The sequence below is a fragment of the Sardina pilchardus genome, chromosome 24 (assembly GCF_963854185.1).
Source record: "Sardina pilchardus chromosome 24, fSarPil1.1, whole genome shotgun sequence".
NCBI classification, from domain to species: Eukaryota; Metazoa; Chordata; class Actinopteri; order Clupeiformes; family Clupeidae; genus Sardina; species Sardina pilchardus.
In genome coordinates, this window is record NC_085017.1 from 19051810 (window position 1) to 19067184 (window position 15375).

At 46.6% G+C, this 15375-nt stretch overlaps 1 protein-coding gene across 1 annotated transcript in view; it reads right to left on the bottom strand.

Annotated features, from left to right (window-relative positions):
* The window catches only part of rims2b (regulating synaptic membrane exocytosis 2b), a 133306-nt gene that overhangs the window by 116353 nt on the left and 1578 nt on the right, over positions 1-15375 (bottom strand). The gene's annotated exons all lie outside the window — the stretch shown is intronic.

Genomic DNA, 15375 nt, shown 5'->3' on the forward strand with positions numbered 1-15375 from the left:
TATTAACATCTTCAGCACACAGGAGTGGTGGGCAGGGCCTTTCAATCAATAGCTATTGCCAAGAACTGCATGGTCATCAGGACCTCATTGATCCCAGTGGGCATTTCTCGTTGTTTTATAAACCCGTGCAGGACGGGTGAAATATGGAGGGCAGGCCCTGTTTTACATCACTCGCCGGTTGTTCGGTCCAGAAAATCAATGTCGATCCTGTCAGAAATGTCTGATGTTTTTCTGCATGAATATCCTATGTCATCCTTTTAAGAGGTGAGCACATTTGTATGACTTTGATGTAGAGGAGCCTTTTTTCCCCTGTGTCCCTGAAGTCCATCACCAGATCCGTTGGAGTACGGCCTTGCAGATGTCCACAATAAAGAACAGCACTACGGTGCTTCTAAGACTAATTCCTCAGACTCATCGCTAGAAAGACTAGGCTATATAACACAAACAAAACGTGAACGGGGAAAATACTTACGCCACACCTAAATCAATTGGAGATGGGGTTGACCTGGTAAAGAAAGGCATATTCCAGACAAGCTCCTTAAAATGATAGTCAAATGATAAACCACATACCTCTAAAAGGCAATTTGTGACACTAAATCAAACTTATCAAGTTACTTTGAATAAACTATCATATAGATATGTATCCAATATAGGCCATAATCAATATAGAACAAGATCAGACACTTACTTATTAACAACAACTATCTCTACCTAATCTCTAACATTCTCTACAGTATGAGACAAGCCACAGCCTACATAGACACACCTACCGTATGCACTACTCACTCACACGTGGGTTTCCCAGACACCTACAGTACACAAAACCAACCACAAGGGGGACCTGGTATCTGTAGAGCAGTCTGTCAGACTGACCAGAGAGTGATGAAGCAGATAGACAATCTAACACTATACACAACTGCTATGGCTGTATAGTACCAACAGTACAGTATCTAAAGAAACACTATCGCTCAGCTCATGCTAAAATCAAAGTGATAAGAATTTGGAGGTAAACCTATTCATAGTAACATGAGTAAAAGGCAAAATGATTTTTTTTTTTTTTGGAAGAATCTGAGGGCACTAGGTCAGTAGACTACACGAATCAGGCACTAAACGAGTCAGGCGTTTGACTCTCAGGCTGGGAGTCGGTGGAGACTGAGGTTGACCATGTATACTGATCCCAGGTAAGTTCTACAGTATGTAGTCGACGTACAGATTGAATCGTTTCGGCATTTTGCAGTTTGTAGCAACAGTGAGGTTGAGGTCAGCTGTTACATCATAAACCAAAGTCCTGCAACTGATCTGGGATCTGTGTCCATGGACAGCTTCAGCCCAGGGTGTGCATTCCCTGCGCCTCCACCACACCCCCTCTCCGCCATACTTACGACTTGGGCTCCTCCTGGCTGGTAGACTTCGACTGGGGCTGCGGCTGCAGGACGTTATTTACCAGCTCAGTGATCCCACTAAAGGGGTTCCATCTGTTCGAACAAGGCACAGCCACGTCAAGCCACGAACAAAACCGCAGGAGAAACGCTCTCCTCCTTTTCTTCATCCTTCTCTTCTATCCCTCTCTCTCTCTCTCTCTCATTCTCTCTCACTCTCTCTCTCATTCTCTCTGTCTCTTCTACTCTTTCTTCATTCTCTCTCTCAATGAGCACAACCTACACAGTATTAGTTCATTCACTCCATGAAGGCAAAAAAGACAGTAGCACTGTGGTGGCGTTCGGATAGAGCAGTCCAAGATGGAGGATCATCAGCAAGTAGTAAAAAAGGCGTGGAGGTTGCTAGTATGCGTTGGTAAAAAGCACTCAGGGGGTCTGTTAGTGAAGAGACCATACAGGCTGCACGGGACAGGAAGTACATAGAGAAGGGACAGTGATGGAACCATTTAGGACTACAGATGTTAGTGCCAAGAGACAGGGAGGGAGAAGAAATGCCACCAGATAGGAAAGCCAGAGCGTTACTGTAAGATTGCTCTAGCTGGAAGGGTCAGGGCTCTACTGTAATTACATTTACAGCATCCCCTTCATATCATTAGGGATAGAAAGATAGAGAAGCCAAGAAAAACACAAGACACGACGGCACCACAGGAGAAAGCAGAGGGTAAAGCAGAGAATGTAACGGAGAAGGCAAAGGAACTATACATTCTGATTCTAGAACTCCTGATTATTTCCCAAGATCTACTGTAGAACTCAGAACACAATAGCTACGGGCCTTTTTAATTTCATTAATGAACAAAATGCAAAATCGGGCAGTGTGCAAAAGTAAACTGAAGCTAGTCTGATAGCCAAGTAAAATCAGTTTGCTAATTTAATATCGAGATGACGACCATCAGGGAGGTCAGACCAATGGTCAGTCCAGCTTCAACACAACAACGTGGGGAGACTCTTTGCACACTGCCCGACTCTACTTGTTGCCCATGTGCCGGCGTCAATGGAATCAGGCCTCTGTGTGTCTCTCTCTACATTACAGAAAAAGGAGCCAAAGAAAGGGAAGGAAGCTCTACAGTGAAGCAGGAGGTATACAGCAGTATTGAGTGACAGAGAGCAGTGTCAAAGCCCAGGTTCTGCTAAGCTTACTTACTGAGACGGCTGAGGCTTTGGTTCTTCTTTCTCCCTAGAAAGACACGGGTCACACTCAGCTCAGCACAACACAGATGACAGGGTGACAGAACAAAAAAGACCACACAGTAACAAATAACACCGGTGCATTAAATAAAACGACACACACAATGTGGGGCTATATCTGGACTTGGGATAAGCCACAGGGCTTTTAGTTATTCATGAGCCGTTATGAATAATGAAGTGTTTCATTATGAAATGTGTTGATTTGCAAATACAGTATTTAATTCCAAAGTCCAAAAATGGCCCTCTACTGTATAATGGCATGAAAATGATAAAGGACACGATAACAACGTGACAATGTAAAACACAAAGTAATGACAATTCAATTTCTAAAATGAACACACATGACATGATTATTGAATAATTGAATGATGACATGACACATCGGGGGTTTTTTTTATATGATGACTTAACAGATAAGGGAAGAAAAGATCTAAAAGCATTCCTGATTACAGTATGTTCTGGGTCATCTCTCCCAGTGAGATCCTTAACTACGTATATGAATAAGTATATGAATATTCAGGGCGAGCTATACAGCACTCCCTCTGCCTGTCTGTGGGATAGACAGGGAAATCAATTCCATAGGATCCTTCACGTCACACATCTCCACTGCATGAAAAAGGGAGTGGATTGTGTGCAGGGTGGAGGTCTAGATGGTTGCCACCACCACCACCACCACCACCCGTCTGGACACAGCACACTGGGCTTGTCGTCTGTAGTCCTGTGGCAAAAGGAACCCAAACACCTACAAATGTTCTAATGCGTTCCTAATTTTGGTGGGGAGATAAATCTGGGGGTAACCAACCATCAGGATCTGATGAGCATACAGGGCCTAAATGGGGAGTGTATTTCTGGAGCCATTTGATTTAGGAAGAGGGTGTTCTATGAGGCAACTAATTAGCTTCGGCTAGGTTAGTACCACCAGGGTTCCGAATGGGACAGGACCTCTTTCTTCAACAGAGAAAGCAGGGGGGGGGGGGGGGGGGAGTCACATCCGTGACAGGAAGTTGGTGTCTGAGTGACAGCGAGTAGCGCCCAAGCCCAGGGCATTCTGGGAGTCACTGGGAGTCTCTGCTGTGTCTACTTACTGAGGTGGTTGAGGCTTTGGTTCCTCGCCCTCCCTACAAAGACAGGTTTGGAGCTCAGCACCACACACAGAGAGCAGTACATCACAGGAGATTGAAAAGCTACCAGAGATTGTGACTTTCAAGTGGACAAAACATTTGTCTGATAGACACACAAAACAAAGTTTACTAGATGTTTTAAACGTGCTTACTACTCATAGAATCAATGAAATGACATATGATTGTTCAGCATATTTAAACTACACCAGTGGAAATCTACTTCACAGTAAATCACTTGCTTCACCTGCTTACAGTGACTAGGCACAGTAACACAGCTATACAATTAGACAACACAGCTCTATTTGGTAGGACTGCCAAACAGACTAGAGGGATATTGCGCATAATATTGCAGTCTATTGCACAGACCTACATAAGGAGAGTGGTGCTTCTACTCTTTCATCCACACCACTAACACCACCACCACCACCACCATTGAGCTCTATGAGGGTTTTGAGTCAAATGGGACCTCTAGGCAACACAGAGCAGAGGGGAACTGGTGCTGTAGCAGGGCGTTGTCTGGAGTGACAGCTACAAGCATCAAAGGCCGGGGCATTCGGAGAGCTGCTGCTCTTTACTTACTGAGGTGTCTGGGGCTTTGGTTCTTCTTCCCTATAAAGACAGGTTTGCAGCTTAGCAACATACTGACAGCAGAACAGTGAATAAGGTTATACCAGAGAGGGTTAAAGCGGAGCGAGAGGTGCAAACGTTCAGACACTTCCGCGTTCTGTTTTCGCAAAGGGGAGGGGGGCAAAATCCCCCTTTAAGCATACCTAGAAAGTGACGTTACATTCGAACTGAACTGCTTGCCAATCTGACAGAGATCGATATCCCACTATGACGACTTTGCGACACGCCTCTTTAAGCAGACAGGAAATGTTCGAATTTTGCTTCCATAGAGATGCATTATGTTGCTCTATCTTGTCAGTAATGAAGGATCTTTGGTTATACTATGCTAGACAGCCTGAGGAGATGTCCACGTGACCTCCTCAGCTTTTCTCCAAACGTGTATCACGTAAAGCCATACACCAGATATGGGCACAGGCCACATTTCCAGCAGTTCAACGCCAAAAGTTCAGTACAACATGAGTTAGGGTTCATCTTCATCAACTCCTTCTTTCAAGCTTGTAGTGGAATCTTCCAATACACTAAACTGAGATCAGGCCCAACTTTGATATTTCAAAAACCTACAGTGCTACAGGGACAATTCATATGTGTGTACCTTAATTCAAACTATCACCAAATGTTTAATTGTCTGGCATTTATTTAAGCAATAAGCCCCGAGAGGCCGTGGTTTATACTGAAATCTAGAACAGCTAAGGGGTGTTGTTAGGCACGACGTGAAGCGGAGGGGACTGAAGGGGTCATGTGGGGACTTCTAGGTGATCTGGCACAGAATGGCCCATAAAAGAGGATGCTGCCAATCGTCACTCGCTCAGTAGTAGGACAACAGATGTACGTGAACTGGCCTTTATAGACACTGTGTTTGTGCACCCCAAATATTATTACCATTTATGCATTTGAAAAGATTCAATTGTCTATCACTCTCCTCTCTCCTTTTCAGTGCAATAACTGAAAACACAGAAGCCACAGATGACGTAAGTTTTGCTGGTAGCTCTGCCTGGCAACATAAAAAAGAATCGACCGAGAAGAGATGTAGTCGAGAACCCTCAGATCCTCTCGCTTTCCCAAATCAAATTCACATCAAAGCGCAGTGGGGCAAAGACAAAAACCCACAAAAGACAGCGGCGAAGGCACCCTATTCACGTCAAAGCCATCACATTTAACAAGCGAAAAAACAGGACAGCACTGCAAACTGATTGTCTGGATTGTACAAATGTAACACTGAGACAACAAGCACGCAGACAGTCAATGGTACGAGGTGCTAAGAATAATCTACAAGCATGTGTGAGAGAGAGAGAGAGAGAGAGCGCGCGCGTGTGTGTGCATGCGTGTGTGTGAGAGGATGAGTGAAAGCTACGAGAGCCAATGAGAGCTAGTTACTATAATCAACAATCCTGTTACACAATGATGGCCTTAGACTTAAACACCACTCAACAAAATGCCTCATTTGTACCCGCCACTCTGGGATCAGAAGCACAGTACAAACATGTGCTTGACCACATTGCTGAGTGTGGTCATTCAGCACTGCAGTGGGGATAACATCAGGCTTCATATTTTACCTGCTTTAGATACCTAGCATGGGAGTACTATACAGTCCCAGAATGCATTGCAGTCGGCTGTGTTTAATTTTTTTTTCGATCTTGAAATAGAGGTGTGAAATCAATGGCCGGTCAATGTGCTGGATCAGGTGTCTGACGTTTAGGCCGCCGTATAGCTGTGGTGAAGTTTAAAAGCCACAGCGAGCAGCGTTAGATGTACTCAACGGAGGATTAAGCCACTCTGAATAGCCATTCAGCTCTGTCCATTCAGCTGACTGGACCCCGCTCTCGCCCTCAACCGCAAGGGCAAAGATCAGATGAGGGGGGAGGAGGGGCGGAGTCCGAGCCACGCGGCTTCGGAGTACGTGTAGGAAGAGGAAGTGATGTCAAACGTCAAACGGAGCGGTTCCAGGAGCTTGAGGCAGACGTCAGTGACACTCTCTAGAGACCGTCTGCTATGTACAGAGTGACGGATTTCGTAGGAGTTTCCGGTTTTCTCATTTTTATTGAATGATAAAAAGGTATGACAAACTAAGTGAACCAAGCAGCAAGGACACCAAATAAAGTGATGGACTGTGTCATGCTCACACTCTTGCAAGTGTGTGTGTGCCGCACACACATACACACACACAGATGCAAACACACACACGCACACACACACACACGCACGCACACACACGCACGCACACACACACACACGCGCGCGCGCACGCACGCACACACACACGCACACGCACGCACACACACACTCACACACACACACTCACAGAGACACCTTCCTAAAAACACACAAGGGCAAATGCACAAATCATACACACACACACACACACACACACACATACACACATAGTTGCGCACATGAACACATCATACATTCGATCAATATCACTTTCTCTGCTGAAAAGCACACATACTCCACACAGACATCAGCTTCCCCCGCTGAAAAGCACAGACATTTGGTCGAGCTTTGGAAGCTGCTGGCATCGTGAGCAAGGGATTTGGGCAGAACCACCAAACAGAATTAATATGGATCCAGACGCTTCTGTCTGTTAGCAGAGAGAGCCACTTAAACCCACAGGAGCTTAGGACCCATTCTGGCCCATTGCTCCCCATATTTGCAGAGAGGAGAGCAAAGTGAGGACAAGAGGAAGAGGAGGAGGAGGAAGGTGAGGATGAGGAAGGGTTTGCCAGGATCCTATAGAGTCCTCTGAGCTGGTTTCCATGGTGTGGAATACTGCTTTGAGTCTAGCTTCACTAGCATGTGTTGTTCAGTCATTTCCTGTGTGTTGGCCACATTGTGTATAAGCCGCAGGACAGAATTTCATGCAAGTTGAAAGAAACAAAACCATATTAATTCCATATTAACTGCCCCTGTGTATTAACCTTATAGCTGAAGAAAGTTTGCAAAATCAATGTATAAGCTACAGGTAATAGTTGTAAAATTACGGTTTTCAACATTCCTTCCAACAGCTACTGTAAATTACTTGTTCATTTGATTGATTCATTCTATAACATGCCATCTTCCAACACGAGACTGTACAGTATACGGCATAGACTGTCCATACACAGTATGTCCATAGACAGTCACCTCAATAATTGACCTTACAAGAGGTGTTCTTCACAATACCACAATACCACTGACTGTGGCCTACATGGTGGTGAGGCTAGAAGAGACCCACGGCAGTCATTTACACATATCATCGTGATCATCAACACACATGGGTCTTGTAAAAACTGCTGTGCTTGTCAGCCTCGGCCTTTCGTGCGATTCCAGCAGAGAAAGAAAAAAAGAGAGAGAGAGAGAGAGAGAGAGAGAGAGAGAGAGAAAGGACTCCTCCTCTGGCGCTTGTGTTCTCTGGGCTACTCACGCCACACAGGCTCTTCCTCGAGCTCCATAGCCGCCGCCTGGACAGTATGTCATGCGTATGATTACATAACCAAAAGACATGGAGGCGATATGGAGGAGGGGGGGGGGGGGGTGGGGGGGGTCTGGGGTAGAGGGGTGGATGTAGAGAGAGGGTTGTGGATGCATGGAGGGGGTTGAAGGAAGGAGGGAAGGGAGGAAAGAAACCCAGGAGGCCTGTGGCTCATCCAGAGGACAAACCCGTGCATGAGGCAGTGGCCCTGATGTTCCACCTGCTCCGCGGAGCGAGAGAGCGCGAGAGAGAGAGAGAGAGAGAGAGAGAGAGAGGGAGGGAGAGAGAGAGGGAGGGAAGTCTTCCTGCTGGAAGAAGCCACCAGAGTGTGGAACAATCCCTCCAGCACCTCTCTCTCTCCGTCTCTCACCTCACCGCTAAAACCGGAAGGCATCTGCTGTGGTGTTCCTGTCACAGCCGCAGCAGAGATCCTGCACTCTCTTCTGGTCGGTTCTCAGTTAAAGCTGATTCTCAAACAGCCTTTTGCTTTTACATACTGTACAGTGCTTTGTGTTTACGCGGCTTTGTGTTTACATGACTATGTACTAAAGTAAAGTAAAGTAAAGTAAAGTAATGTTTATTTGTATAGCGCATTTTAACATGCACATGTGCAACCCAAAGCGCTTCACACACAGTATGTACAGTAAATGTTCTCCAGCAGCTGCACAGGGCCACTCTTCCCCAAGAACCTGAGGTCTTCCCTGTAAGATGCATGTGACCAACAGTGTAATGGGTGGTAGTGTGTGTGTGTGTGTGTGTGTGTGGGGGGGGGGGGGGGTCTTGCATGGATTTGCAGGGAGGGAAGATAAATATGCAGACAGCATCTTTTGACATTACTCACTGACTGTTGTAAAATACTTTTCATATTTGACAGAGAGCTACTAAGCCAATAAAGCTATCAGATTATGTTGCAAATTGAGCTCTTATTAATTACTGCTACCATCTGACTACTGAGCACTGGTTTCTTTTTCTGAACTACACTAAATAACATCTTTCAAAAAAACACTCCTCAATCAAAACACAGTTAAAACTGACACAGAAAGTAACTGCAGTCACAAATGTCAATAGAGTCGCTCGTACCATGCACAAAATTAAACACGCACAGTGTTTGACATGCTGTGCGTTTGGGCAGAAATGTCCTTGAACATACTGTAATGCAGTGTGCAGCAGCAACTCAAGAGTAATCCGGGACGGGAGTACCCAGGCCGAGTCCAAGTGTGTGAATCTGACTGGGCCTTCAGGTCCCATGAGCGGAGGCTCCACTGAGCACCAGTTAAGCACAGTCAAGCCACTGGGCTAATAGGATCTGCCGCTCTAATTAGGTTCAAGAGGGCTCCCAAAAAGAAAAGACAGACTGTTGACTCGCCTTTGCTGGGACTCTTAAACTTAAAATCAGAGACAAAGAGAGAGAGAGAGAGAGAGACATGGTACAGACATGGCTGAGAGATGGCTGTGAATCTGGCAGTGAGTTAAAGTTGCATATGATCTGATGTCTCTGACAAATGATTCCCCAGTTGTTTCACAAATGTAAACAAAGCTGAAGACATGGTGCAAGCAGACGGGGTTGTTGTGTCTGGTTGAAGAGTTTGACTTGCGTGTTTTCATTTTTTGAAATGCAACACGCTCTGTTTTTTTTTTTTAAAGTCTCGCCAAGCCGATCAAAGCAAGTGTGGCCTTACAGCGCTTTAAAACATCTCTGTGTTTTCAGAACATACTGCTCTTAATCTCAACTTCAACCACAACAACAAACAGTCACTGACCTAAGAGGCTGCCTGGCACGACTGGCATCTGTGTGCGTGTGTGTGTGTGTGTGTGTGTGTGTGTGTGTGTGTGTGTGTGTGTCTGTGTGCGTGTGTGAGTGTGTGTGTGTGTGTGTGTGTGTGTGTGGTAGTAAGGGCATAGAGGGCCGTGCCCAGAAGTGCCCTCCCCAGACATCTCCATCACAGCGCCCATGCCCCCCCCCCTGCTGATCCTCCACCAGATCCTTATCCTCGCCGCCAGACACACAAAGCTAACTGGGCAGTGCCCTCACGCCGAGGGCAGACGGGTCATTATGGTCACTTACCAACAACAACACAATGAACAATCACTATTGGGGTAATGTCATTTTTATAAAGAAAGAAATCAGTAGTAAATCTACCAGAAGTTCATTTACAGTCCCTTTTAATAAAGACTTTTGGCTGAAAATCAACACGCTTTTACTTTTAAAGTCCTCAAAAGCAAAAGCAGAAAATCTGAATTTTTATTTCACAATCCTGCTCTAATCAGCGAGTGTGTGTTTCGGTCCTCAGGCCCTTGGCCGGGACCGGCCTCTCCTGTTTCATTAAGCAGCATACGGCAGAGTACCAGGGAGGCCACTTTACCCAGTCCAGCATGGACATGCTAACTTGCCAAGTGTGGGCAGTATGAATGGGCAGTTACCGGGGCAGCCAGGCCCGCTGACCCCTGCCGTGCCAACAGAAGGCCCCGCAAAAAAAAAAAAAAAAAATGGCGCTCCACCTGCCGCGGGCCCCAGCACAAACACACACAGCCAGCATTGGTTCCATTCTATTTTCAATAAGCCACGGCGTCCAGTCGAGACCGGGCAAGATGGGCAGCGCTGCCATGCCAGAATCACAGCCGGGTCCCTGGTGGCTGGCACCTCAGATAACCGTGTCACTGCGTGCGACCGAAAGAGAGGCCCGCTCTACGCCAGGAAGGGAGGGCGTGAGGGCGCAGCGCAGCACAGCACATATGAGGCCGTGTAAGCAGGGCACAGGCACATGACACAGGGGGGCACAGCCACAGACACACAGGGGGGCACAGCTTTGGTCACACACAGCAAGGATTCTTTACCCCACTGCAGTTAGTACACATACATTATTTTTCATCCAACGTAAAAATGTAGACATTACTGAGCGAAAAAGTCCTACCTTCATAACAAATCATTCTGGAAACCAGAGCTCTCTTTCAAACATAACAACAGATATGTTACATACAGTATGCATGTACGGCACTCTCTGAATTTTACACTGACATCCTCTGCAGCACGAACAGAGAGCATATGATTCTGTAACTCTCAGATGCCACTATCATATGCAGCTAAAGAAGCAGTGGTGTGGACCAGTCTATAGAGTCACCCTGTATCTAAGTTGCACTTCCCAGCTCATGTTCATGGAGTTTCTGTCAAAGAAGTGCAACAACTGCATTGCAGACAGGTAAACCATACTGGCTTGCACACACACACTCCCTGTAGGACTACTGCTGTTCTTAGTTGGGCAAAGGGGGATTGTGTGAAGTAGTTGTCCTGTCATTCTAACAGCATAGACAGCATAACGGCATAGAGAGAGTGCAACGGCTCATTCTTTACGGCTCTGGAGTTTCTCTGAAACTCTTTTAAAACACTTTTAAATGTATTCTTTAATTTTGAAACTATTCTTTGACTATTGCCCTTCTGAGCTTTTATTAGCTATTCCTGTTTGCTTGTGTTTATGTAAAGCACATTGCATGACCTCTGTGTATGAAATGTGCTGTATAAATAAAGTTGACTTGACAGAGAGGCGTGTAAACATTTAACGATGTGGTAAATGAAGAGGTCACAAGCCAGCACTCTCGGTGTGAACGGTGCCATCTTCCCCAACACAGTCACTGAGACTTGACAAGCCACAGGTGTTGTGTTGCAAGGAGCCTCTCTCTCTTGCTCTCACGACCTGGCCGTAGTACCCAGTGCCAGAGCCAACACTGTGTGTGTGTGTGTGTGTGTGTGTGTGTGTGTGTGTGTTGGCCGGAGCGACCGGACGAAGTGACCGGACTAACCGGACACTGATCCAGTGTGTTTACTGTGGGCTAAAAAGGGAATCTCAGTGCACTGACACTTCAGGGAAAAAGTAGCATAGGCCTATAGCATTCAACAAGAGACACAGTTTGTTTGAGAGAGTTCGTAAAAGAGAGAGAGAGAGAGAGAGAGAGAGAGAGAGAGAGAAGGATGAGAGAGAAAGATTTCCATGTTTTGTCTAAAAACATACTGTATTGTCTCTACATCTGGCATCCTGGACCCCAATATTAGCAGTAACAGGGAGGGGGGGTTGGGGGGGGGGGCTTCTTGTTATTTATTGCCTGGCACTCTGCGAGAGTGCTTTCTTCTTTACAGGCGTGCCGTGCGGCGTGAAATGAAAGCAGTGCGGAGTCACGGCTGCCACGCTCAAGATGGGAGATGTCCTTGATAAGAGGGAGGAGGGAAGAAGAGGAGGAGGAAGAAGAAGAAAAAAAAGGAAAAAAACGCTAAAAAAACGAGAGGAGTGTGACTTGCTCGCTGGCTGAGGGTGAGAAACATGACGGATAGTCCCCCCCCTCGGGAGCTCCAACACCAGGTGCGCTGAGCGCAAGAGGCTGAGCGCGTACTTCATAATGCGACGGCTGTCACGTAGCTCAAATCAGAGCGACGGCGACCCCAGCGTCGCTCATTCACACCTGTGACACTCGCCGACTGTTGGAGACGCAATGAGACAGAGTTCAACCTGTGTGTGTGTGTGTGTGTGTGTGTGTGTGTTCACTTCGGAGATAAACAAGTTGTTCATCTAATTGCGCCTCGCCGGGCACACACCATAATAGGCAGCCGGAGAAGCATTGTGTAACAGCCAAGAATTGTACTGCTCTTTCATAACCCACAGACTCCGACGACAACGGGGTTGTTTTGATTTCAAAAACTCTGAGCGAGACAAAAAAAAAGAGGCACCCAAACATCGGCCCTGACATATGTACAGCAACAGTGCTGACCAGGTGAAAAAGGAAAGAGAAACAAAACAACACAAAACAAAACAAAAGCCCGCTTTGCTGCAGTAGACGCCTCACCTCGGCCTGGTCCGAGTGACATCAGAAGCCGTAAAAAGTTTCAGATGGCAGAGTGACAGGCCGGCTCATGAGAAGTGACACTGCTGTCAGTGGCCTCGAACCTGCGAGTGTGTCTGCGTGTGTATGTGTTTGTGTGTGTGTGTGTGTATGTGTGTATATGTGTGTGTGTATGTGCGTGCGTGTGTGCGTGCGTGTGAGTGGTTTTAAAGGCTCCAGCGGGAGAGAAAACAAACACTCACACACACACACACAAGCACACACACCTGTCAAACAACACTTCATTCCCACGACAGAAGCACTGCCCAGTGCAAGCCAAGTGCAGGCCAGCGAAGTATGGCACCGTAACTAGAACGGTGCAATTAATCATAAGAATGAAGCTCCAGCTTGCATATTGTAACGGGTAGCCATCGGGGAAAGCCCGTCACACAGGAAGTGGGCCAGCGGTTTCCCTCTCCTTGGCACGGGGGGCCATGACATATCAGATCAAATCTCATCACACCCACAGCGATCGGGGCCATGAAAACAATTATGGTGGCAGACACATATACACCAGACTGTTTGCCTCAGAGAGCTCACATATTGCCCTATATTTAGGAGAAAAAAAAAAAAAAACCCGAATTTGTATGATTCATACAGACTGTTGGCGGGGTCTTTTATCCTGGGAAGGTATAAACTGCTGTAGGACAGACAAACGCACACACAAGCACACACTCACACTCACTCACATACACACACACACACACACAAACGCACACACACACACAAACACACATGCATAACACATACACACACAGACTTCACCATGGCTTAGTGTATAAATCAGACCCACAACTGTAGACACACATACACACAATACACATGCGCACAGACATGCACACGTACACGCACACACACACACACACACACAGACGCTGTCACTGATGATAAAATGTGCACGTAACAAGTAGCATTATTGCTCCCAGGGGCCATGGCCCCTGCATGTTCCCCGCTGGCTCTCGCTAGTGACGCGAGGCTAATGAGGTGATCCATAAAGAGTGTCAGGCATTCTGCCGCTCGCCACCTCCCACTCTCACCAGAGTGCTGGCCGGCTGGCTGGTGTGACCAGTAGGCTCCCACAGGCTACAGCACACACACACACACACACACACACACACACACACACACACATCAGAACAGCTCCCAACAGCAGCCCTGAACAACCAGGAGCCACATTCCCAATATCAACACAATACTGTAACAGATCAGAACAACAAAGACAGAGGAGCACTCACAGGTTCAACAAGTAGCCTACTGTAGGAATGGTTTGATTGGGACTGTGAGAAAGCCAAATATTCTGTCTAATTGTCTAATAGTCTAATTTTGCAACAGTTTGTGCAAGACAGCAGTAAAATCAAACAGGACGGGGTATAGTAAATGCAGTCTACTCCTAAAATACTCTGGATGAGACACCCACTAGCAGATTCCAGTTCAATGTCATTTATATCACTGTAGTGTAGTGAAACCTACAAACATGCTAAAACGATCCAAGCTGACTGCCCACATACTTAACAAAACTGGTGCACCATCAAGCCGGGATTTGAAATCGAATGCTGAAATGGCGGAATGCTGAAAAATGCCTTGGCTGATCTCGCTCTGTTCAGCAACATTGTTCATTGACTACGATGTATGTCCGACTGACGCAAATTCAGTAGATGATCATGAAAATAACGGGCATAATTTCACAAATCGAAAGGTGTCTCAGAGTTTGACAACAAGACGGCGAAAGACAGCCTCAGTCAGCCTGTTTGTGACGGCTCATCATCCAGAAGGTGGCTTATGTCATACATGTACTGCATAGCACCAAAAACAGCTATTGCAGGTGGCTGGTGAGTCAGAGCTTTTTCTTCTTTTCCCCCAACCAGAAAAACCAGCCAGCTCCCAAGAAATTACCTCAGCAGCAAAATCCCTGTAGGCAGTTCTTTTCAGGCAGTAAAGATTCACCACTAAACGTCGGTGCCTTGTAAAGGCACAGTCATGCCACAGTGATGCAAGCTATGAGCTCATCTCCCCATCAACTACAATGTAACAACAAACTAGGCATAAATATTTGCCTCAACACTGAAAACGTATAGCTTGTATATGACCTTAACATCTTTACAGTGTGGCTTCTAATCTATGTGCTTTTCTGCATGATCATGACAGCGGTAAGTGTGCATTCCCTGAATGGTGCTGCTGTGGATAAAAGAACCTGTTAAATGGCTAACGTAAATGTAAATATTAAGGGCGTGGGTTGCTAGGATAGGACTGGCAGTGCAGGTAACGTGGCGATGAGTTTGTTCACCTGTCTGCTGCCGCTTTCATTAAAAGCAGGCATCCCGGCACATCATGTTCAGCCACCTTTCCCTGATTCACACTCACACACACACACACACACACACACACACACACACACACACACACATCTGCTCGGAGTGTCTGCGCCCGCCGCCTGCCACTTTATGCACTGCTGTCAGACAGACCGCCATCACACTGACAAGCAGGTGGCAGGGAAGTTTTAAAGCAGCAGACAAAGTTGTTTTCACAAGATGGGTGGAAACAACGACAAAAAACCCACCCACCCCCACTTACTGCCTTTTGTTCAAGACAGTACAGCAAATACAAAGACGGCAGCTGGGTGGAGGAGGAAGGATAGCGATGGGGATGTTTTGACGTGCCACCTTGAAAGGATGACATACAGAACTCAAAT